We start from the raw sequence: 26046 nt of genomic DNA, 5'->3' as shown, positions 1-26046 counted from the left end.
TGTCATATCTATCTCATATCTATCTACTCTATCTACCTAGTCCAAAAAGAAAGAGGCAGCACACCATATATACAGTAGAGGGAAAAAAAAAAACTGCTATTTAAAAGCCCATATGGTGACATGGGATTGAAAAAGGTTCACACTTCTGGACCGAAACCTCGCCATATGGGCTATTAAAATGCAGCAGCGCATTGTGTGTGCCGAGATATTGACAAAGATTGAATATATGAATTTTTAACTGAATTACCGCTGAGTAGATAATACAGGTACTTTGTGCACAAATTCTGGAGGTGCTGGTCAGTTTGATATTTTTGTAGCATACATTTGGCGGTACTGACTTCTTCCTGATTGTAGACTCCTGCTATGAGCCTAATGGCTGATTTGAATTAGCACCAGTTCTTATCTACAATTTAAAATCTGAAGGAACAAGTTCTCATAAACATGGGTACGCCTAATTGTGGCTGGTGGGAGCACACAAATTGGCCAATTTGGGCATTACATGCCTTAATTTTGCAATTATAATCTATATAGCAGTATTACAATTTAAAATTCATATATTCAATGTTTGCATATTAATTGACACACACAGTATGCAATTATTGGTTGTATATGTTGCAGTCTTTGCAGCTTGCACTTGTTCATATTTTCATTTTGTTAGACTATGTAGTTTAAGATTCTTTGTAGTAAACATTTGGAGATAGTAACTTCCTCCATATTTGAACTTCTTTGATCAGTTTTAAATAATAGTTGGATCCTACCTGTAAAGTTACACACTGACATATATTCAAGGTTTGCATATATCATGGTGAGCATACAGTGGGCTGCTCCATTTTTTTGAAAGTATTTGTAGAAATATACAAAGTTATATTACAGTCTCATTTCATCCTGAGTATATCTCCAAAATTGCAAATAGCTCTTATGTAAGTGCAGCCACTGAGCAGCAACTGCCCCATTCATATAGGTGAAGATTTATCAGAACTATCTAAAATAAAAATTGACTTTGTTGCATATAGCCACCAATCAAAAATCAGCTTTCATTTTTAAAAAAAATAACTTCCATTAAAATTTGTATGGGCTAAAAATGTGTGAATGTATATGTAGTGTAGTGTAGTGTAGGTGTAAGAGGGTGAACTGTGATTACACCAGGAGAGCATTAGGACCTTGTGGTGTTTGCCTGCTGCAGCTAAGAGCAGGTGCTGTGTGTGCCCGGGAGTCTATGTGTGCTGGAGGGTGGGGCCCAGTGTCCACTGTCTAGAGTTGTAAGGGAAGCTTCCTGAAGAGAAGAGAGACTGCCCTGAGAGACACTGTGTGTGTGGAGCAGCTTATGAGAAGCCCGGCCCCACCCCCACAAAGCCCTCAACGGGATGAGCAAGATTTGTTTGCATACAGTCCAGTGATGGAAGCAGAGTTTGAAGGGCAGAAGATGAGGTGCTTAGTCGACACGGGATCCAAATGTACTATAATGCCTTTAGAAGTGTATGAGAGATGCTTCAGTCAACTATTGGTTCCAGAAGATGGCCCAGTGATATGACTTACCACTGCTAATAATGGCCAACTGTCAGTTAAAGGGATCATGTGGATGCAGCAAAAAATGTTTGGTCCAGAGCTGGGACAGAAAGGTATAGTGCTGGTGGACCACCCCACCAGAAGAGGGATGGAGGTGACTCTCCGAATGAACGTGCTGTGAGATTTGAACCACCAGTTGTATGCCAGTGAGGGACTCCAATACTGAACCCGTGCTACAAGCCACCGACACACACAGAGAGTGTTACACCATCTAGTGCTGAGCTGCGACTTGCTGAAAAGTGCGATTCCAGGGGGCCGGATGGGCCTGGTCTGAGAGCCATCTCGTACCCCGATCCTGCTGGCACCCAGACAAGAGGAACTCTTAATGCTGCCCTGGGAGCTGCACAGAGATTGAATGGCCTTGAAGTGCTACTCGACCCAGCCCAAGATAAGTCGTCATTTGCCAAGGTACATGTGGCCCAGTCTCTGGCAATTGTGAAGAATGGATGGGTGCCTGTTGTGAGTTCATTTTCCCCTTCACCATTGAGGTCTGATGAACTCCCTCATCTGGTGAAGGAAGGTAGTGAGGCTGATTACCAAGCACCTGAGCAGAATGATGATGACTGGGTGACTGGAATTGCTGACTGGATATAAGGCAGCCGATGCCCTTCTGCCTATCAGGTGATTTCTCTGAGGGATTCTAGGAGACCAGTCTGATTCCTGCTCCTCAAAAGCTAAGTTTTCTGCTCTGCTTTTTGCATTTGTGTTTTGGTTTTGTTTTGCCTTGTTTTTCTGGATTTCTGCCATTCCCTACTGGGGTGAGCTGAATTCCTTTTTGCTCTGTCTTCAGAAAATACCTAGTACTGATATAGTCTTTTTGAAGCCTAGCGTCTTCAGGGCTTTTTTCCCTATCAGTCTGTTGGCTCTTGTTTTGATAGGGTTTTTGGCGGATTGCAGACAGCAGCTTTTCTATCCTGTCCTATTTAGTTAGCTTGGGCCCCTGTTGTGAGTTCATTTTCCCCTCCGTCACTGAGGCCTGGTGAACTCCCTATTCTAGTGAAGGAAGGTAGTGAGCCTGATTATCAGACACCTGGGACTGATGAGGACGATTGGCTGAGTGGAGTCACTGACTGGATTTAAGGCAGCCTACGCCCTTTCTGCCCTGCGGGTGATTTCTCTGTGGACTCTTGGACTCCAGTCTTATTCCTGCTCTCCTAAAGCTAAGTTTTCTGTTTTGCCTTTTTGCATCTAAGATTTGTTTTTGTTTTTCTTGCTTTTTGGATTCTGCCACTCCCTGCTGGAGTGTGCAGTGTTCCGTGAGCTCTGCCTTCTGAATGTACCTGAGTGCTGATTTAGTTTTTGAAGCTTAGTTGCTTCAGGGCCATTTTTATATCAGCTTGTTGGCTTTTGTCTCTGATAGGGTTTTGGCAGATTGCAGATAGCAGCCTTCCTATCCGTTCCTATCTAGGTAGTTTTTGGGCCCCTTCTTTGCTCAGCCTGTCTTTCTGTCTGTGTAAGTGTTTTCATCTTGCTTCACCGTCATTATATGTGGGGGGCTGCCTATTGCTTTGGGGTCTGCTCTGGGGCAGTTAGATTTCCCCTTTCCTTCTTAAGGCCTATGTATCTCTCCGGCTGTGATCGAGGGGTCTAGGTCATCGTAGGAACCCCCCACGTTTTCTGTTGGTGGGGTTCAGCCTAAGTTTCTTTTGGCGATTACTCTGATCTGTTCCCTGTCCACATTTTCCGCCAAGGCTTTTGTGGATTCGGGAGCAGCGCTAAACCTAATGGACTTGGATTTTGCTAAACGTTGTGGATTTCCGTTGACACCTCTGCAGACGCCTATCCCTTTGAGGGGGATTGATGCTACCCCTCTGGCAAAAAATAAACCTCAGTTTTGGACCCAGTTGGTCATGCGGGTCGCCCCAGACCACCAAGAAAATTGCAGATTTTTGGTGTTGCATGGTCTGCATGATGCCGTTGTTCTGGGGTTTCCCTGGTTGCAGATTCATAATCCAGTTTTGGATTGGAAGTCTGTGTCTGTGGTGAGTTGGGGTTGCCGGTGTACCTTTAGTGAGGCTCCAGTTTTTTCCATCTCTCCTCAGTCGCATGAGGTGCCTGACTATTTGGCGGACTACTATGATGTATTTAGTGAGAATGAGTCTGCGTCCTTGCCTCCTCATAGGAGTTATGGGCTCACTAATGCCCCTTCTGTCTTCCAGTGCTTCATGAACGATATTTTCCGAGACTTTGTCGATAAATTTTTGATTATCTATCTGGATGATATTTTGATCTTCTCCAAGGATTGGGATTCTCATGTGGAGCTTGTTCGGACTGTGTTCCGGATCTTGAGAGAGAATTCTCTGTATGTCAAAGGATCAAAATGCCTTTTTGGAGTACAGAGAATTTCTTTTTTGGGATTTATTTTGTCTCCGTCAACTATTGAAATGGACCCGGCCAAGGTACAGGCCATTTATGATTGGGTTCAGCCCACTTCTTTGAAGGCCCTCCAGAAGTTTTTGGGTTTTGCTAATTTTTATCGGAAATTTATAGCAAAATTTTCTAGTATTGCCAAACCATTGACTGACCTGACCAGGAAGGGTGCGGATGTCTTGAATTGGTCTCCGGAGGCGGTTGCTTCCTTTCAGGAGCTGAAGCGTAGATTTACCTCCGCCCCGGTTCTGCGGCAACCTGATGTCTCACTCCCGTTCCAGGTAGAGGTGGATGCTTCTGAGATTGGTGCAGGAGCAGTGTTGTCCCAAAAGGATCCGGTAACATCTAAAATGAATCCCTGTGCTTTCTTTTCCCGTAAGTTCTCTTCATCTGAACGTAACTATGATGTGGGGAATCGGGAACTGTTGGCCATGAAATGGGCATTTGAGGAGTGGAGACATTGGTTGGAGGGAGCCAAACATCAAGTTGTGGTCCTCACTGACCACAAAAATTTGATTTACCTAGAGTCGGCTAAACACTTGAACCCTAGACAGGCTAGGTGGGCCTTGTTTTTTACACGTTTTGATTTTGTGGTCACTTTCCTTCCTGGAACTAAGAATGTCAAGGCAGACGCCCTCTCTAGGAGTTTCTTTGCTGATTCTCCTGTGGTAACCAAGCCTGCCACCATCTTAGGCGAAGGGGTAGTTCTTTCTGCCATCTCACCCGATTTGAGACTTGCTCTGCAAGAGTTCCAGGAGGACAAACCTGAGCGTTGCCCCAGTGGAAAGTTGTATGTTCCTGACCAGTGGAAGAAGAGAGTGATGTCTGAAGTTCATTGCTCTGCATTGGCTGGTCATCCAGGTATTTTTGGTACTAGAGATCTGGTGAGTCGCTCTTTTTGGTGGCTCACCTTGTCTCATGATGTCAGGAATTTTGTGCAGTCCTGTGGGACTTGCTCCCAGTCTAAATCTTGTTCTCGCTCTAGTGGGTTGTTGATGCCTTTGCCGGTCCCCAGGAGGCCATGGACCCATATTTCAATGGATTTCATCTCTGATATGCCGGTCTCTCAAAGAATGACTGTTATTTGGGTGATTTGTGATAGGTTCTCTAAGATGGTTCATCTTGTACCACTCCCTAAGGTGCCATCTTCCTCTGAGTTGGTGCCTCTGTTTTTGCAACAGGTGGTTCGCTTGCACGGGATTCCTGAGAGCATTGTATCTGACAGAGGAGTTCAATTTGTGTCTAAATTTTGGAGGACGTTCTGTTCCAAGTTGGGAATTCAGTTGTCCTTCTCCTCTGCTTTTCATCCTCTGACCAATGGGCAGACAGAGAGAACAAACCAGACCTTGGAGTCGTATTTGAGATGTTTTATTTCCGCTGATCAGGATGATTGGGTTTCATTTTTGCCCTTGGCCGAATTTGCTTTAAATAATAGAGCTAGTTCTGCCACTTTGATGTCACCTTTTTTTTGTAACTTTGGTTTTCACCCTCGATTTTCTTCAGGGCAGGTGGAGCCTTCTGCCTGCCCAGGTGTTGACACTGTGGTGGAGAGAATGCACCAGATCTGGGACCAAGTGGTGGATAAGTTATCTCTCTCCCAGGAAAAGGCCCAGCGGTTTTCCAATCGAGATAGGACCATTGGTCCCCAGTTTAAGATTGGTGATATGGTGTGGTTATCATCAAAAAATATTGCTATGAAGGTGGCTTCTCCTAAGTTTAAGCCTAGATTTATTGGACCTTACAAGATTTTGGAGATTATTAATCTGGTCTCTTTTCGTTTGGCTCTTCCTGTCACATTTAAGATCCATAATGTGTTCCATAAGTCCTTGTTGAAGAGGTTTTTTGAGCCAGTTGTGCCTGAGGTGGCACCTCCGGACCCTGTATTGGTTGAAGGTAACTTGGAGTATGAGGTAGAGAAAATTCTGGATTCCCGTCTGGCTAGACGGAAACTCCAGTATTTGGTTAAGTGGAAGGGTTATGGTCAGGAGGATAATTCCTGGGTCTCTGCCTCTGATATTCATGCCAAAAGATTGGTGCGTGCCTTTCATCGGGCTCACCCTGATCGCCCTGGTAGCGTTGTTGAGGGTTCGGTGACCCCTCCTCAAGGGAGGGGTACTGCTGTGAGTTCATTTTCCCCTCCGTCACTGAGGCCTGGTGAACTCCCTATTCTAGTGAAGGAAGGTAGTGAGCCTGATTATCAGACACCTGGGACTGATGAGGACGATTGGCTGAGTGGAGTCACTGACTGGATTTAAGGCAGCCTACGCCCTTTCTGCCCTGCGGGTGATTTCTCTGTGGACTCTTGGACTCCAGTCTTATTCCTGCTCTCCTAAAGCTAAGTTTTCTGTTTTGCCTTTTTGCATCTAAGATTTGTTTTTGTTTTTCTTGCTTTTTGGATTCTGCCACTCCCTGCTGGAGTGTGCAGTGTTCCGTGAGCTCTGTCTTCTGAAAGTACCTGAGTGCTGATTTAGTTTTTGAAGCTTAGTTGCTTCAGGGCCATTTTTATATCAGCTTGTTGGCTTTTGTCTCTGATAGGGTTTTGGTAGATTGCAGACAGCAGCCTTCCTATCCGTTCCTATCTAGGTCGTTTTTGGGCCCCTTCTTTGCTCAGCCTGTCTTTCTGTCTGTGTAAGTGTTTTCATCTTGCTTCACCGTCATTATATGTGGGGGGCTGCCTATTGCTTTGGGGTCTGCTCTGGGGCAGTTAGATTTCCCCTTTCCTTCTTTAGGCCTATGTATCTCTCCGGCTGTGATCGAGGGGTCTAGGTCATCGTAGGGACCCCCCACGGCTACTGCTAGTTGTGTTGATAGGTTCAGGGGTCTGCAATCTGATGTCAACTTCTCTGGTTTTCAGGACTTAGCTAGCATTTCTGTTTTTGCCTCCTACGGTGACTCGATCATAACAGGACCCATCATTTGCTCAGCCTATCTTTCTATCTGTGTGAGTGTTTTTTCATCTTGCTTCACCGTCTTTATATGTTGGGGGCTGCCTATTGCTTTGGGGTCTGCTCTGGGGCAGTTTAGATTTCACTTTCTGTCTTTAGGCTATTTAGTTCTCCGGCTGTGATCGAGGGGTCTAGGGCACCGTAGGAACCCCCCACGGCTACTGCTAGTTGTTGTTGATAGGTTCAGGGGTCTGCAATCCGATAGCTGCCAACTTCTCTGGTTTTCTGGACTTAGCTAGTTTTTCTGCTTTTGCCTCCTATGGTGACTCATTCATAACAGGTGCCGGTCTGATGCATCAGTGTTTTAGATGAGGCTGCTACAATTCCAGCTGGGAACATTTTGACTGAACTGTTTGTGCCGGCGGAGAAGGTGCCTGACAAGGCAGGATTCAAACTGCGCCCAGACCAACAGTCATCCTCGACATTGGCAGTCTAGGTAGGCCGGACTGAACCCCCTACCAAGGAATGGAATGGTCATGTGATCATGGAACAGATGGGAGTGGATCAGGAGAACCTGACCTCTGTGTAGTTGGAGCAGTTGGAGAGAGTTTTGTGTGAGCATCAAGAGACCTTTTCATGACATGGGGAGGACTTCGGATGTGCCTGGACGATTGAGCATCAGATCCCCATTGGGGATACTCCTCCCATTAGGGAAAGATATTGTCAAATCCATCCGGCGCTCTATCAAGAGTTGAAGAGCATGGTGGCCAGTATGCTGGACAATCAAGTTATCCGAGAGAACCAGAGTAAGAGACTAAACACTGTAAGAGACTGTGTGCTGCAAACCTTCATCTTGGGACCCTGAAACCTTGCTGTGGAAAAATGACTGAGCGTTCCTGAGAGCTGTGTGACTGTGGAGCTCTGTGCGGTCCCTGTTGTGATGAGCTGAGAAGCAATATTGAACAGACATTTTACACAGAAGCAGGTGTATTGCTTCTTGGAGAATTCGTGAGGACTACAGGAGAGGCTACAGAACTATAAGTCCCCGGCGTTTGGGCTTGGCACCAATGGCCAACAAGACGAGGAACCTTGTGTTACCGCAACTGATTGGCGCCGAAGATTTGGGACTGGCTGCAGCCTATGTAATCTATATACCTGATAGGGGATTCACCTCAGGTTAAAGGTACCATAGTCATAGATACCCGGGTATCACTAGTTGAAGCACTTAAGGACCTTTGTATTATATTTATATGTATTGTTATTGTAGGTTTATATAGGTTATACTCAGTGTGCCATTCCAGGGGGTCCTGTTGTGAATTCACTTACTGGCCTACCTCTGGTTGCTGGTGAAGGTAGTGGAGATGGTTGTATTGACAGAGGGGTCGCGAGTTCTCTTTCCGGGCTCCCTCTGGTGGTTACAGGAGGTAATGGAGCTGATTTAATTAACAGAGGCCTGCCACCTGATAATGAGGAGGACGATTGGACATTGGGAGTTTCTGACTGGATTTAAGACAGCCGACTCCCTCTATCCCTGTTGGTGATTTTTTCCTGCCTCCTGAGGTCTTAGTTTCCAGCTCAGTCCCTGTATGCTCAAGCTAAGTGTTCTTTTGCTATTGTTCACATTTGATCTGGTTTTGTCTATTTCAGTTTTGTGTGGTCAGCCAGCCCCGGCAGGGGCTGTGCTGAATTTCCATCCTTATGTTACTGCTTGTGCCAGTTTGTTTTTGTCCCTTATTAGATTGGCCTCTCTTTGCTCTGTTTTCAGAATATGCCAGAGTGCTGATATAGTGGGCGAAGTCTAGTGACTTCAGTATATTTTCTATCAGATGTATTGGGCATTTTTTGCAGGGTTTTTTGCATGATTGCAGACAGTGTCTTTCCTTTCCTGTCCTGTCTAGTTAGTTTGGGCCCCATCGTTTGCTCAGCCTATTTTCCTACCTGCATTTGTGCTTTCATCTTGTCTCACCGACAATATATGTTTGGGGGTCTGCTCTGGGGCAGTTTAGATTTCCCCTTTCTTACTTTAGGCTTATTTAGTTCTCCCACTGTGTTGAGGCATCTAGAATCATCGTAGGTACGCTCCACGGCTACTGCTAGTTGTGTGGATAGGATCAGGGGTCTGCAATTCGCTTAGTTACCCACCTCTCCGGTTTTCTGTGACTTAGCTTGGTCTTGCTTTCTTTCTCAGTGACCCAATCATAACAGGGTTCCTTGATATCACTACATTCAATTTACACCTGTTCTCTGAGTACCTGATTTGACCTTTCTGATAGGTACATTTATCTCAAATTCCTGTGTAATACACCCTTCAGGGAATCTTGGATTGGCATAGTGATTTCAGCTCCGGCTGTGTGCGTGCACTGGATAAGGGTATTCAATCTGTTTCTTCCATATACTAAGTTCTACTTTATCTGCAGTTTTAAGTAAAGACTGTTTTGGGATTTCTGCCTCAGTCTCGGTTTGTGACCCACTGGATCTTATTCGGACCTCCGGTCATTACATAGGTATATAAATATAGTCATCTATTGCTATCTTCTCCAGTTTTCAGCACTGCTCCTTTTCTCTTCTGGGTCACTTGACAACTATTCTGTCTTGCCGACTCACACTGGGGTTTATGCGTGAACTGGAAGTCGCTATTACAATGTAAGTCTGTGGAGCGTCATTCTGATGCTCCATAGGGTTACATTGTAAAACCGACTTCTGGTTTACACATAGAGCAATCTTTTTACCCATCTTAGACAGGCTTTTTACATAAGTCACTTAGGTGGAAAATGTATTAAGTTTGTTGCTTATATGAAAGTCTTAATATTTAGTTAGCCTGTGCAAGAAATGCTGAATTTATGAAAAGACACATTACTGGATGTTGTTATGCCAGAAAGTCAAAAGTATGTCAACTAGATTTGTGCATTAATTTATGCCTATTAGTAGATGTGCCACGCCGCATTAACCTACTCCCTTCTTGCTAACTCCTGGTTACTTTTAAAAAAAAGTTTTTCACAAAAGTTGTCTAAAATATAGCCATTCATAAATCCCCCCTTATTGTCCGCTAGTAAGACTTAAATGCCACTGACAGTGGAATTCCAAACAAAAAAATGCATATTTAATATACTCTTCATGTCTTTAAGGAAGATTATATTAAAAGACATAGTTAACCTGGGTAAATCTCACAGTTTCTAATTATTCGGGTATTGCCAAAATCACAATATGGTCCTGTAATAATATACTCATATATTTATTCATTTGTACCAATAGAACCCATTTTTAAATATGACCCATTTTGCACATTTCAACACATGAAGATTGACCTTCCAGGCTCTTTGTCCATCAGTTGAATTTGGAACCATCCTGTAGTTCCAGGGGCCCTGATGAATTTTGCTCAGTGCAGTCTCTCTTAAGGTCCGTTACATTTAGCGATGTACCAGCGATCCCGACAACGATACGACCCGGTCAGGATCGCTGGTGCATCGCTAAATGCTCACTAGTGAGCTGCCAAACAGGCAGATCTCACCAGCGATGCAGCAGAGGTCGGCGGTTGTCACTTACCTGTCACACGCAGCGAGGGTGACGTCTTCCGCCCGCGTCCATGGAGTCGCTCGTCGGCGCCAGCAGGAAGCCGACGATGAGAAATGGACCATCCTGTTCTCGCGCGATCAGCGATATCCAGCGGGAAGCCGGGTCGGAGGTAAGTGTCACATGTAGCGAGATCGCTACCGATATTGCTGTTGTGTCACAAAATCGGTGACGCTTTAGCGATATCGCTAGCGATCTCGCTATGTGTGAAGGGGGCCCTAGCTGGCATCCAGCCATAATGGCTGTGCTGTGTCTAAATTGGACCTTCTCCAATGAAGAATAATGTCACGGAAAGGGGCAGAGCTTCCTTCATTACAGTCTAAACCTCATACCAGGAAGCGTCGGCACCCGTGTGCTAATAACCAAGAAAAACGATGTACTGCAAAATGGGACTGTATATAGGGGGCTGGAGGGTGCAATATACTGAAAAAAAGTCATTATATACAGGAGACAAAAAGGAAACCTATACTGCATGATTGGGCTGTACATAGATAGGACAGAAAGGAGCAATGTACTGCAGAATTAGATGTATATTGAAATGAGAGATATATGCAGGATGGACTGTATAAAGAGGGGGACAGAAAAGAGAATTATAATGCAGAATGTGGCACTGCATCCAGGTGCTTTGATTAGTTGAGCCATGTTTGTTAGCTGGTGCTGAGTGTTGTGTGATGTGAAGCTGCAAATACAGTTTCATATTCCAGAGTATTATCTTGAGTCATATTATTTAATGTCAGTGAACATGAGCTGCTTCCAAAGCGCTGCTAGGTCCAGAGTGTGTACACCCAGCCTTAGGGCCCAGTCACACATAGCAATCTCGCTAGCGAGATCGCTGCTGAGTCACAAGTTTTGTGACACAACAGCCAGCGAGATCGCAGTGTGTGACAGCGATCAGCGACCGGCCCCCCCTGCCGGAATCGCTGATCGCTGCAAGAAATCTCTGGACATTTCTTTCGTCGCTGATCTCCCACTGGCCAGCACGCATCGCTGCATGTGACAGGCGGGAGACCAGCGATCAGCTGGTAACTAACGTACACATCGGGTATCCAAGGGACGCGCATCCCTTAGATACCCGATGTGTACGTTAGTTACCAGCGCGCTGATGCAGGGAGCTGGTAACTAATGTACACATCGGGTATCTAAGGGACGCACGTCCCTTGGATACCCGATGTGTACGTTAGTTGCCAGCTCCCTGCATCAGCGTGCTGGTAACTAACGAACACAGCGACGCCACGCGCTCGCGTCGCTGTGCTGATCGCCGGTGAAGCTGTCTGTGTGACAGCTCACCAGCGATCACATAGCGACTTACCAGCGATCCTGACACGTTGATATCGTTGTCGGGATCGCTGGTAAGTCGCTATGTGTGACTCCAGCTTTTGGTGAATTCTACACTAAGATTAGCTTGATGATAACTCGGAGAGATAAAGCTTTTCAGAAAAACACAGGAGCAGTGAGGAGAGGTCTGCACCAATGAGGAGTAGCAAGTACTGATGCGAAATGTAGTTTTAGGAGATAAAAAAAGGACCTCCCATTCTGGAATGGGAAGTTAGATGCATCAAGGAGCAAATAGAGATGAAAACTTACAAAGGTGAAATAAATAAACTTTTTAGTGGGAATTCTGGGATTAAATTGTCTAAAGACAAAAGGTTTTAATTAAAGACATTGTAAACTTTTCAAATTATTGTACCTATTTATCACATTTAAAAATATGTTATACAAATATATACTATAATTTGATGTGGATCCAAGTGGTCGGACTTTCAGTGTTCAAGTTATTCACTATTGTAAGGATAACTAGTTTTTTTTTGCAAATAGCCCTTTAATTAAGACTACAAAGGAAATCCAGAATACATTCATCACAGCTTTTACTGAAAACATGGACCAGCAATGAAAGAGTGAATAAAAGTCAGGTAGAGTGCACCACTATGGATGGATGCTGGGCAACATGGCTACAGTTTTTACCTAGACCCGAATGGCTGAGGACAAATAATTGTGCCTGCATTACAGATGAGTGTATACTATGCTACTATTTCTAATATTCCATAACAGTAGTATGATGGTTTACATAATTATATGCATTGCTATATGAATATACAGTTGAAACCAGAAGTTTACATACACTATATAAAAAAGACACATATGCATGTTTTTTTTTCAATATCCGACATGAAATCATATTAAACCTTTCCCGTTTTTGGTCAATTAGAATTACCATCATTATTAATATTTGCCAAATGCCAGAATAATGAGAGAGAAAGTTTTAAGGCATTTTTATTACTTACTGCAAAGTCAAAAATTTACATACACTAAGATTACTATGCCTTTAAACAATTCTGGACTTCCCATATGATGATGTCATGTGTTTGGAAGCTTCTGTTTTTTTGGCAACATCTGATTTAAATAGAGACACACATGTGGATGTATTTTAATGCACTCCTGAAATACACTACTTCTTTGTGTAGCATCATGGGAAATTCTCAAGAAATCAGCCAAGATATCAGGAAGAGACTTGTGGACTTGCACAAATCTGGCTCATCTTTGGGTACAATTTCACGATACCTGTTGGTGCTTAGTTCACCTGTACTAACAATTACACGCAATACAAACAAGATGGGAATGTCCAGCCATCATACCGCTCAGGAAGGAGACGGGTTCTGTGTCCCAGAGATGAACGTGCTTTGGTCCGACATTTGCATATCAACCCAAGGACAAAAGCAATAGACTTTGTGAAGTTGATGGCGAAAGCTGGTAAGATTGTGTCAATATCCATAGTGAAAGAGTACTGTTTGAACTTGGGCTGAAAGGCCAATCTGCCAGGAAAAAGCCATTACACCAAACGAAACCTAAAAAAGTCAGATTAATGTTTGCAAATGCATACAGGAACAAAGACCTTAATGTTTGGAGACATGTCCTGTGGTCTGATGAAGCTAAAATTGAACTTTTTGGGTATAATGACCATCGTTATGTTTGGAGGAAAAAGGGAGAAGCTTGGAAACCTCAGAACACCATGCCGTCTATGAAACACAAGGGTGGCAGCATCATGTTTTAGTGTTGCTTTTTGCAGTAGGGACTGGTGCAATACACAAAAATAGATGGTATCATGAGAAAAGAAGATTATGTGGCAATACTGAAGCAAAATCTCAAGACATCAGCCAGGAAGTTGAAGCTTGGGTAGAAATGGGTCTTCCAAATGGACAATGACCCGAAGCATACTGCCAAAATTGTAACAAAGTGGCATAAGCATAACAAAGTCAATGTTTTGGAGTGGCCATCACAAAGCCCTCATCTCAATCCTATTGAAAATTTATGGGCAAAGCTGAAAAGGCAGGTGCAAGCATGGCGACCTACAAACCTGGATTAGTTACATCAGTTTTGTATGGAGGAACAGGCCCAAATTCCGACCAACTACTGTGAAAAGTTTGTGGAAGGATATCCCAAATGTTTGACCAATTTATTCAGTTTAAGGGCAATGGTACCAAATACTAATGAAATGTGTGTATACGTTTGACTTTGCAGTAAGTAATAAAAGTGCCTTAAAACTTTCTCTCTCTCATTGTTCTGGCATTTGGCAAATATTAATAATTTGGTTTATTCAGATTTCATGTGAGATATAGAGAAAATTGTGCATATGTGTCTTTTTACATAGTGTATGTAAACTTCTGGTTTCAACTGTGTGTGTGTGTGTGTGTATGTATATATATATATATATATATATATATATATATATATATATATATATATATATATATATATAATAATCATTAGTAATGGACATCTGTTAAGTGATGAAGATGTACATACTACACTTGTACCACACCTCTATAACTCAATTGCTTCCTCTGTTATATATGTTTGCTCCAGTGACGATGAAACAACTTGCTATGTACATCACAGAATATTATACTAATGTATATCCAAACATCTGTCTCTCAGTATCCCATTACGTGATAACATGATTAAAGGGTAAATTGCAGAACAGTTTCCAGAAAATTACAGCTATAGCCAAAGCATTTCCTTTAATGTGAAATAGACAGAATATTATAGGTGATATATGGTCTTGTTGTCAGGTGGAGAGAAGAGAGGATTTATGACAATTTTACAAATGCAAGTGGTAGAACAACAGTCACGGCCGAAAGTGTTGGCCGTCTTGAAATTGTTCCAGAAAATGAAGTATTTCTCCCTGAAAATGATTCCAATTACATGTTTTGTTATACACATGTTTATTTCCTTTGTGTGTGTTGAAACAACACAGAAAAACAGAGAAAAAAAGGCAAATCGGACATAATTTCACAGAAAACCCCCAAAATGGTCTGGATATACGGTAAACCCTCAACTTAACGACCGCCGATACGCCTTTTAACAGCGGTAGTTAAGGGTACTTAAACCACAGCACCATGAATTCATGGATTTTCTCAGAGGTCTCGGCTGCCCGGGATAGCCGAGACCCCAGAGATCATGATTTGGGTTGGTTTTTACCCACCCGGCTTTTGCAATCGCTGTTATTAACCGTATAACAGCAACTGCAAGAAAAAGTCAGATGTGTCATTTAATTTCTCTCTCCTCAGAGGAGAGAGAAATAGGGTCCCCGATCCCCCCGGTACCTCCTGGTGGTCCTCGGCCCGCATGCTTCCCCTCCATGGGTGCCGCCATCTTCTTCCAGGAAGAAAATGGCAGGCGCATACGCAGAGCGCCGGCCAAGATCTGCCGGCCGGCACCCGACAAGATTCATTAATTCTTTCACTCAAGGTACATTTTGATCACTGTGATAAACCCTTTCACAGTGATCAAACTAAAAACATAGTAAATAAACGCCCCCCTTTATCACCCCCCTAGCTAGGGATAAATAATCAAATAAAGAAAATATATTTATTTTCATTTTTCCATTAGGGTTAGATGTAGGCTAAAGTTAGGGTTAGGGTTGGAATTAGGGTTAGGATTAGGGTTAGGGTTGGAATTAGGGTTAGGGGTGTGTTGGGGTTAGGTTTGTGGTTAGAGTTATGGTTAGGGTTGGGATTAGGGTTATGGGTGTGTTGGGGTTATGGTTGCGTTAGAATTGAGGGGTTTCCACTATTTAGGCACATCAGAGGGTCTCCAAATTGATTCCAGCCAATTTTGCGTTCAAAAAGGCAAACGGTGCTCCCTCCCTTCTGATCCCCGACGTGTGCCCAAACAGTGGTTTACCCCAACATATGGGGCATCAGTGTACTCAGGACAAATTGCACACCAACTTTTGTGGTCCAATTTCTCCTGTTACCCTTGTGAAAGTAAAAATTTGGAGGTGAAGACATCATTCTGTGATGCACATTGGGGTTCAAAGTGCTCACCACACATCTAGATAAGCTCCTTGGGGGGTCTAGTTTCCAAAATGGGGTTACTTGTGGGGGGTTTCTACTGTTTAGGCACATCAGGGGTTCTGCAAATGCAACATGACGCCCACAGACCATTCCTTCAAAGTCTGCATTCCAAAACAGCGATTCTTCCCTTGCGAGCCCTGCCATGCGCCTAAACAGTGGTTCCCCCACATATGGGGCATCAGCGTATTCAGGACAAATTGCACAACTTTTGGAACAATTTCTCCTGTTTCCCTTGTGAAAATAAAAAATAGCGGGCTAAAAAATTATTTTTGAGGGAAAAAAATGATTTTTTATTTTCACGGCTCTATGTTATAAACTTCTGTGAAGCACTTGGGGGTTCAAAGTGCGCACCACACATCTAGATAAGTTCCTTAAGGGGTCTAGTTTCCAAAATGGTTTCATTTGTGGTTTTTTTTTCACTGTTTAGGCACATCACGGGCTCTCCAAATGCGACATGGCATCCGATCAAACGGCGCTCCTTTCATTCCACGCCCTGTCGTGTGTCAAAACAGTAGTTTACCCCCACATATGGGATATCGGTGTATTCAGGAGCAATTGCACAACAAATTTTGTGTTTCATTTTCTCTTTTTACACTTGTGAAAATGAAAAAAACATTGGTCCTGAAGTAACATGTTTGGGAAAAAAAGTTAAATGTTCATTTTTTCCTTCCACATTGTTTCAGTTCCTGTGAAGCACATAAAGGGTTAATAAACTTCTTAAATGTGCTTTTAAGCATCTTGAGGGGTGCAGTTTTTAGAATGGTGTCACTTTTGGGTATTTTCTGTTGTAATGTGATGTGGTCCTTAAAAAAATAGTTTTATAAATTTTGCTGTAAAAATGAGAAATCGCTGGTTAACTTTTAACCCTTAAGTTTCTAACAAAAAAAATTTTGTTTCCAAAATTGTTCTGATGTAAAGTAGACATGTGTGAAATGTTATTTATTAAGTATTTTGTGTGACTTATCTCTCTGATTTAAGGGCATAAAAATAAAAATTTTGAAAATTGCAAAATTTTAAAAATGTTCGCCATATTTCCATTTTTTCATAAATAAATGCATCATATCGAAGAAATTTTCCCACTAACATGAAGTAAAATATGTTACGAAAAAACATTCTCAGAATCAGCGGGATCCATTAAAGTGTTGCAGAGTTATAACCTCATAAAGTGACAGTGGTCAGAAATGTAAAAATTGGCCTGGTGATTAAGTTGCAAATTGGCTCCGTCACTAAGGGGTTAATATTTTGTTGCACACTCTGGAATAAATAACTGCAATAAGTCGCTTCCTATAAACATCAACAAGCTCCTTACACCTTGCAACTGGAATCTTTGGCCACTCTTCTTTTTCAAACTGTTCCAGGTCTTTAATATCTCGCAACAGCAATTTTAAGATCTCTCCATATGTGTTCCATGGGATTTAAAACTGGACTCATTGCTGAGCCACTTCAGAAAACTGCATCCACTTCTGGGTGCTTCTTGCAGTATGTTTGGGGTCATTGTCCAGCTGGGATACCCATGACCTAGGATGTAAACCTGTGGATGATTTTGCAAACTCCCCTCTCCAGCTCTCTGACCACAATCTTCTTTCATTCTCTATCAAGAACTGCCAGGCTGCTCAGGTCACCCCCACTGTCCAGACTTATAGAAACATACAGGCCATTAACACCCAGAAACTTATGAAGAACTTGCAGTCTTCATTGGCCCCTATCTCCTCCCTCTCATGTCCTGATTCTGCATTGAAGCATTACAATGAAACACTTCAAAGTGCCCTGGATGAATTTGCACCCCCCTATAAATAGAACACACAGACGGCGACAACCCTGGCACACGGTGCAAACACGTTTCCTGCAGCGGTGCTCCAGGTGCGCCGAACGTCTGTGGAGAAAATCCAATCTACACGAAGATTTCATCCATTTTAAGTTTATGCTTAGAACATACAACACTGCCCTTCACCTCTCCAAACAAGCCTATTTCAACACCCTCATCACCTCACTGTCCAATAACCCGAAACGTCTCTTTGACACTTTTCATTCTCTACTCAATCCAAGAGTACAGGCCCCAACCACGGAGCTCCGAGCTGACGATCTGGCCAATTACTTCAAAGAAAAAATTGACCAGATCTGACAGAAAATTATCTCCCAATCCCCTCATACCATGCACTGTCCTCCCTCCCCCACTGCATCTAGCTCACTCTCTGATTTTGAATCAGTCACAGAAGAAGAAGTAAGCAGGCTCCTTGCATCTTCTCGCCCAACTACTTGCACCAGTGACCCATTTCCATCACATCTCCTCCAGTCCTTTTCCCCTGCTGTCACCCCTCACCTAACTAAAATATTTAACCTCTCTCTCTCTTCTGGTATTTTTCCCTCCTCATTTAAGCATGCCATCATACATCCACTACTTAAAAAACCATCCCTCGAACAAAACTGTGCCGCTAACTATAGACCTGTCTCTAATCTTCCCTTCATCTCTAAACTCCTGGAACGCCTGGTCCACTCCCGTCTTATCCGCTATCTCTCAGAAAACTCTGTTCTCGACCCTCTCCAATCCGGTTTCCGCTCTTTACACTCCACTGAAACTGCCCTCACTAAAGTCTCTAATGATCTGCTAACAGCTAAATCAAATGGTCATTACTCCATGCTAATTCTCTTGGATCTCTCTGCAGCATTCGACACTGTGGATCATCAGCTCCTCCTCATTATGCTCCGTTCCATTGGCCTCAAGGACACCGTTCTCTCCTGGTTCTCCTCCTATCTCTCCGAGCTCCTTTACTGTATCTTTTGCTGGTTCCTCCTCCTCTCACCTTCCCCTTACTGTTGGGGTCCCCCAAGTATTGGTTCTAGGCCCCCTCCTCTTCTCCTTGTACACTGCCCCTATTGGTCAAACAATCAGTAGATTTGGTTTCCAGTACCATCTCTATGCTGATGACACCCAATTATACGCTTCTTCTCCTGACATCACGCCAGCCTTTCTAGAAAACACCGGCGATTGTCTAAACGCTGTGTCTAACATCATGTCCTCACTATATCTGAAACTGAACCTGTCAAAGACTGAACTCCTTGTGTTTCCTCCCTCTACTAATGTACCTATACCCGACATATGCTTCTGTGTGTGGTTCCACTATTACTCCCCAGCAACAGGCCCGCTGTCTTGGGGTCATACTTGATTCCGAGCTTTCCTTCGCCCCCCACATTCGATCACTGGCTCGCTCTTGTCATCTGCACCTCAAAAACATTTCTAGAATTCGACCTTTTCTTACTTTTGACTCTGCAAAAACTCTTACTGTTTCTCTTATTCATTCTCGTCTCGACTATTGTAACTCTCTTCTAATTGGTCTCCCTCTTACCAAACTCTCCCCTCTCCAATCTGTCTTGAATGCTGCAGCCAGGATCATATTCCTCACCAATCGTTACACCGATGCCTCTACTTTGTGCCAGTCATTACACTGGCTACCCATCCACTCCAGAATCCAGTATAAACTTATTACCCTCACCCACAAAGCCCTCCATGGCTCAGCACCACCCTACATCTCCTCCCTTGTTTCAGTATACCACCCTACCCGTGCCCTCCGTTCTGCTGATGACCTGAGGTTAGCATCCTCAATAGTCAGAACCTCCCACTCCCGTCTCGAAGATTTTACACGTGCCGCGCCAATTCTTTGGAATGCACTTCCCAGGTCAATACGATTAGTCCCCAATCCCCACAATTTTAAGCGTGCCCTGAAAATGCATTTATTCAGACTGGACTATCGCCTCAACACATTAACCTAATCTATCCCTGTGTGGCACAGCCAAAAGTTTTACCATAACCAGATTTCCCGCATCATGTTCCCACATGCTTTATGCATCCACTAGCCCTCTGTGTCTGTATTGTTACACACTTAACATTATGGCTGGTCCAAACAATCAGGGCAACTGTTACCACCCACCTTTCGTGACTACCTCTTTCCTCATAGACTGTAAGCTTGCGAGCAGGGCCCTCATTCCTCTTGGTATTTGTTATAATCTACTGTATGTGATTATTGTTATGCTGTAATGTCTATTGTCTGTACAAATCCCCTCTGAAATGTAAAGTGCTGCGGAATATGTCGGCGCTATAAAAATAAAATTTATTATTATTATTATTATTATTATTATTATTATAAACCCAGCTTTCTTACACTGGGCACTACATTGTGACCCAAAATACTTTGGTTATCTTCAGATTTCATGATACCTTACACACAATAAAGGCATCAAGTGCCAGAGGCAGCAAAACAATGCCAAAACATCTTTAAACCTCCACCATATTTACAGTTGTGGCCAAAAGTATTGACACCCCTGCAATTCTGTCAGATAATACTCAGTTTCTTCCTGAAAATGATTGCAAACACAAATTCTTTGGTATTATTATCTTCATTTAATTTGTCTTAAATGAAAAAACACAAATGAAGCAAAAAGCAAAACTGATAATTTCACACAAAACTCCAAAAATGGGCCAGACAAAAGTATTGGCAACCTCAGCCTAATACTTAGTTGCACAACCTTTAGCCAAAATAACTGCGACCAACCGCTTCCGGTAACCATCAATGAGTTTCTTACAATTCTCTGCTGGAATTTTAGATCATTCTTCTTTGGCAAACTGCTCCAGGTCCCTGATATTTGAAGGGTGCCTTCTCCAAACTGCCATTTTTAGGTCTCTCCACAGGTGTTCTATAGGATTCAGGTTTGGACTCATTGCTGGCCACCTTAGAAGTCTCCAGTGCTTTCTCTCAAACCATTTTCTAGTGCTTTTTGAAGTGTGGTTTGGGTCATTGTCCTGTTGGAAGACCCATGACCTCTGAGGGAGACCCAGCTTTCTCACACTGGGCCCTACATTATGCTACAAAATTTGTTGGTAGTCTTCAGACTTTATAATGCCATGCACACGGTCAAGCAGTCCAGTGCCAGAGGCAGGAAAGCAACCCCAAAACATCAGGGAACCTCCGCCATGTTTGACTGTAGGGACGGTGTTCTTTTTTTTGAATGCCTCTTTTTTTTTTCTCCTGCAAAAAAGCTCTACTTTTGTCTCATCTGACCAGAGAACATTCTTCCAAAACATTTTAGGCTTTTTCAGGTAAGTTTTGGCAAACTCCAGCCTGTTTTTTTTATGTCTCGGGGTAAGAAGTGGGGTCTTCCTGGGTCTCCTACCATACAGTCCCTTTTCATTCAGACGCCGACGGATAGTACGGGTTGACACTGTTGTACCCTCGGACTGCAGGGCAGCTTGAACTTGTTTGGATGTTAGTCGAGGTTCTTTATCCAACATCCGCACAATCTTGCGTTGAAATCTCTTGTCAATTTTTCATTTCCGTCCACATCTAGGGAGGTTAGCCACAGTGCCATGGGCTTTAAACTTCTTGATGACACTGCGCACGGTAGACACAGGAACATTCAGGTCTTTGTAGATGGACTTGTAGCCTTGAGATTGCTCATGCTTCCTCACAATTTGGTTTCTCAAGTCCTCAGACAGTTCTTTGGTCTTCTTTCTTTTCTCCATGCTCAATGTGGTACACACAAGGACACAGGACAGAGGTTGAGTCAACTTTATTCCATGTCAACTGGCTGCAAGTGTGATTTAGTTATTGCCAACAAGTGTTAGGTGCCACAGGTAAGTTACAGGTGCTGTTAATTACACAAATTAGAGAAGCATCACATGATTTTTCGAACAGTGCCAATACTTTTGTCCACCCTCTTTTTTATGTTTGGTGTGGAATTATATCCAATTTGGCTTTAGGACAATTCTTTTTGTGTTTTTTCATTTAAGACAAATTAAATGAAGATAATAATACCAAAGAATTTGGGTTTGCAATCATTTTCAGGAAGAAACTGAGTATTATCTGACAGAATTGCAGGGGTGTCAATACTTTTGGACACAACTGTATCTGTAGGTACTGTGTAATTTTCTCATTCTGTTTTCTGTAAACAGCATAATGATGTGCTTTAGCAAAAAGCTCTATCTTGGTCTCATCTTTCCACAAGATGCCTTCTCAAAAGGATTTTGGCTTACTCTCATACATTTTGGCAAAAATCAGTCTAGCTTTTTTATGTCTCTGTATCAGCAGTGGGTCCTGGATCATAGCTCTCCTGCCATAACGTTTCATTTTATTCAAATGTTGACAGATAGTTTACACTGAAGCTTATGCACCCTGAGCCTGTAGGACAGCTTGAATTTCTTTTGAATTTAATTAGAGCTGCTTATCCACCATCCAGACTTTCCAGCGTTGCAACCATTCATCAATTTTTCTGTGCCGTCTACTTCCAGGGAGATTAGAGCATGGGTTGTAAACTTCTTGATTATGTTGTGCACCGTGGATAAAGGAACATCGAGGTCTCTGGAGATGGACTTGTCTTGAGATTGCTGTTTTGTTCAACAGTTTTGGATCTCAAGTGCCAACAATTTTGCCACACCCATTTTTGGAGTTTTGGCTCTAATTATGTCCAATTTGCCTTTCTTTTTGTGTGGTTCCAATATACACAAATGAAATAAAAATGTGTATAACAAACCATATGTAATTGCAATAATTTTCTGGGAGAAATACTTAATTTTCTGGAACAATTTCAAGGGTGACAACATTGTCGACCATGACTGTGTCTGTAATTCTGCTGTCAAAAGTGTTTAAGGCATATTACTCAGAAGTTGCAATCTTCCTAAACTAAACTTTATGGCGGTGGGCAATAGGATTAATACATTATGTTGTAGAACTATTATAACTGTGTCTACAATCCTAGGAGTTCAGCACTATATAATCTTATTGATTGTGGTTCATAGAAAGTAACTTTCTAAACCTCTGTGGCAATTCCCTACTAATGGTATATTCCTATTGTACTGTTACTACAAGTTGGAGACACTTTTAACCACTTTTTTTAATCAAAAACCTCAAGTAGCCTATTGTAATGATTATGAAGTCCACTGTCTATAATAATTAAAATTTAGCACTGCAAACTTTGTTACTAATGTCTTCCCAACCAAGCGATTTTCTGTTTTTGAGATTTATTTTTTCTTTTCTATTCTTTTCCCTTTCTTTCAAAAAACTTTTTCAAGAAAGCTGTATCTTTATTTACCCAATGAGGTCATAAATTTTAACATACAATGCACTGTAAGACAGTACAGAAATAAAAAATACAAGTCTGCCATTATTTTTGGGGTTTTTCTTTTATGGAGTTGCGTAAAAAGAGGATGCCATTATTTGTGCATAGGTCAGTAAAACTATGGCGATACCAAGCTTATAATAATATTAATAATAATAATTTTTATTTATATAGCGCCAACATATTCCGCAGCACTTTACAATTAAGCAGGGACATGTACAGACAATAAATTCAATACAAGTTAAGACAATTTAAACAGTGACATTAGGAGTGAGGTCCCTGCTCACAAGCTTACAATCTACAAGGAAATGGGGGGGGGACACTGTAGGTGAATAGTGCTTGTTAATTCAGGTCTGACAATTATAATAAATGGGGATTTTCATATAAAACTGCATGATCCGGTCATCAGCCCGTGTGTTTAAGTAACATAGTAATTAAGGTTGAAGGGAGACTTTAAGTCCATCTAGTTCAACCCATATCCTATCCTAACTTGCCCTAACATGTTGATCCAGAGGAAGGCAAAAAAAAACCCATGTGGCAAACAGTAAGCTTCACATTGGGGAAAAAAATTCCTTCCCGACTCCACATACGGCAATCAGACTAGTTCTCTGGATCAACGCAATATTAAGGAAACTAGTGTATATACCCTGTAATATTATACTTTTCAAGACAGGCATCGAGTCCCTTCTTAAATTTTATTAGGGAATCACTCATTACAACATCATATGGCAGAGAGTTCCATAGTCTCACTGCTCTTACAGTAAAGAATCCGTGTCTGTGAGTATGCTTAAACCTTCTTTCCTCCAGACGTAGAGGATGCCCCCTCGTCCCCATCACAGGTCTAAGAGTAAAAAGATCATTAGAAAGGTCTTTGTACTGTCCCCGCATATATTTATACATTGTAATAAGATCACCCCTAAGCCTTCGATTCTCCAAACTAAATAACCCCAAGTGTAATAACCTGTCTTGGTATTGCAGACCCCCTAGATCCCTAATAACCTTGGTCGCTCTTCTCTGCCCTCGCTTCAGTTAAGCTATGTCTTTCTTATACACCGGAGACCAGAGCTGTACACAGTATTCTAAGTGTGGTCGCACTAGTGACTTATATAGAGGTAAAATTATGTTCTCCTCATGAGCATCTATGCCTCTTTTAATGCATCCCATTATTTTATTTGCCTTTGCAGCAGCTGCCTGACACTGGTCACTAAATGTGAGTTTGTCATCCACCCATACACCCAGGTCTTTTTCAGTGAAAGTTTTGACCAGTGTTTTACAATTAAGCACATAATTATACATCTTATTCGTTCTACCCAAGTGCATGACCTTACATTTATCCCCATTAAACTCATTTGCCATTTATCAGCCCAAGCTTCTAGTTAACATAAATCCTCCTGTAATATAAAATTGTCCTCCTCTGTATTGATTACCCTGCAGAGTTTAGTGTCATCTGCAAATATTGAAATTCTACTCTCTATGCCCCCTACAAGGTCATTAATAAATATTTTAAAAAGAAGCGGGCCCAAAACTGACCCCTGTGGTACCCCACTGCTAACCATGACCCAGTCCAAGTGTGCTCCATTAATAACCACCCTTTGTTTCCTATCCCTGAGCCAGCTCTTAACCCACCTACACATATTTTCCCCTATCCCCATTGTTCTCATTTTATGTATCAACCTTTTGTGTGGCACCGTATCAAAAGCTTTTGAAAAGTCCATGTACACCACGTCCACTGCATTCCCTTGGTCCAGTCCGGAACTTACCTCTTCATAAAAGCTTATCAGATTAGTCTGACAGGAACGGTCCCTTGTAAACCCATGTTGATATTGGGTCATGAGGTTATTCTTCTCCAGATACTCCAGTATAGTATCTCTTAGAAAACCCTCCAGGATTTTCACCCACAGTTGAGGTTAAACTTACTGGCCTATAATTTCCGAGTTCAGTTTTTGTCCCCTTTTTGAATATTGGCACCACATTTGCTATACGCCAGTCCTGTGGTACAGACCCTGTTATTATGGAATCTTTAAAGATTAAAAATAATGGTCTATCTATGACTGTGCTTAATTCCTGCAGTACTCAGGGGTGTATCCGATCCGGGCCCGGGGATTTTTCAATTTTAGTGATTTTTAGACGCCGCTGTACTTCCTGCTGGGTTAAGCAGGTGACATTTAATGGAGAATTTTTATCCCTGATCATGTTATCTGTCATGGGATTTTCTTGTGTAAATACTGTTAAAAAAAAGTCATTTAGCATATTAGCTTTTTCCTCATCCTCATCCACCATTTCACCCAGACTATTTTTAAGGGGACCAACACTATCATTTTTTAGTTTCTTACTATTTATGTAGTTAAAGAATATTTTGGGATTATTTTTACTTTCTCTGGCAATGAGTCTCTCTGTCTCAATCTTTGCTGTCTTGATTAGCTTTTTACCGAATGTATTTAATCTTCTGTATTTAGTTAATGCCTCATCACTACCTACTTGCTTTAATTCTCTAAATGCTTTATTTTTATCTCTTATTGCATCCCTTACAGCTCTATTTAGCCATAGTGGTTTCCTCCTATTTCTCGCATGTTTATTCCCATACGGTATATATTGTGCACAGGTCATATTCAGGTCTCCCATTTTCTTTTCCAGACGTCCTCCCGCCCGCATCCACGCTTCGCTCGTCGGCACCACAGGAAGCGCCGCAAGAAGTGGCCGACGAGGAATGGTCCAGGAGCTTCTCGCGTGATTAGCGATAACCAGTGGGGGAGCCGGTCGGAGGTAAGTATCACATGCAGCGATATCGCTAGAAATATCGCTGCAATGTCACAAAATCGGTGACTTTACAGCGATATTGCTAGCGATATCGCAGTGTGTAATGGGGGCTTTAGTGTCCTTGTAACCCCTCTGCTACACATCTTATTAAAGGATACATGAAAACTTATTAATTTGTGATCACTATTACCCAAGTGATCCCCAACCCTTACATTTGATATGCAGTCTGGCCTGTTGGTTAATATTAGGTCTAGCAGTGCCCCCCCTCTTGTTGGGTCCTGAACCAGTTGTGAAAGGTAATTGTCTCTCATAGTTGTCAAAAGCCTATTACCTTTGCTGGAACTGCAGGTTTCGGTTCCCCAATGTATTTCAGGGTAGATGAGGTCCCCCATAATAATGACTTCTCCTTGAGTCGCTGCTTCATCTATTTGCTTTAT

The 26046-nt window shown here is 42.5% G+C and overlaps 1 long non-coding RNA gene across 1 annotated transcript in view; it reads left to right on the top strand.

Moving 5' to 3' along the window:
- The window catches only part of LOC141072617 (uncharacterized), a 129677-nt gene that overhangs the window by 35642 nt on the left and 67989 nt on the right, over positions 1-26046 (top strand). The window contains exon 2 of the long non-coding RNA XR_012226719.1: positions 25487-25615. This is a non-coding gene — a long non-coding RNA (uncharacterized lncRNA). The remainder of the gene's footprint in view (positions 1-25486; positions 25616-26046) is intronic.

This window comes from Dendrobates tinctorius, unplaced genomic scaffold (genome assembly GCF_039654945.1).
Source record: "Dendrobates tinctorius isolate UK_male_01 unplaced genomic scaffold, ASM3965494v1 ptg000281l, whole genome shotgun sequence".
Lineage (NCBI taxonomy): Eukaryota > Metazoa > Chordata > Amphibia > Anura > Dendrobatidae > Dendrobates > Dendrobates tinctorius.
Note: the sequence above shows the minus strand (reverse complement) of the source record. Positions and strands in the feature narration are given on the sequence as shown.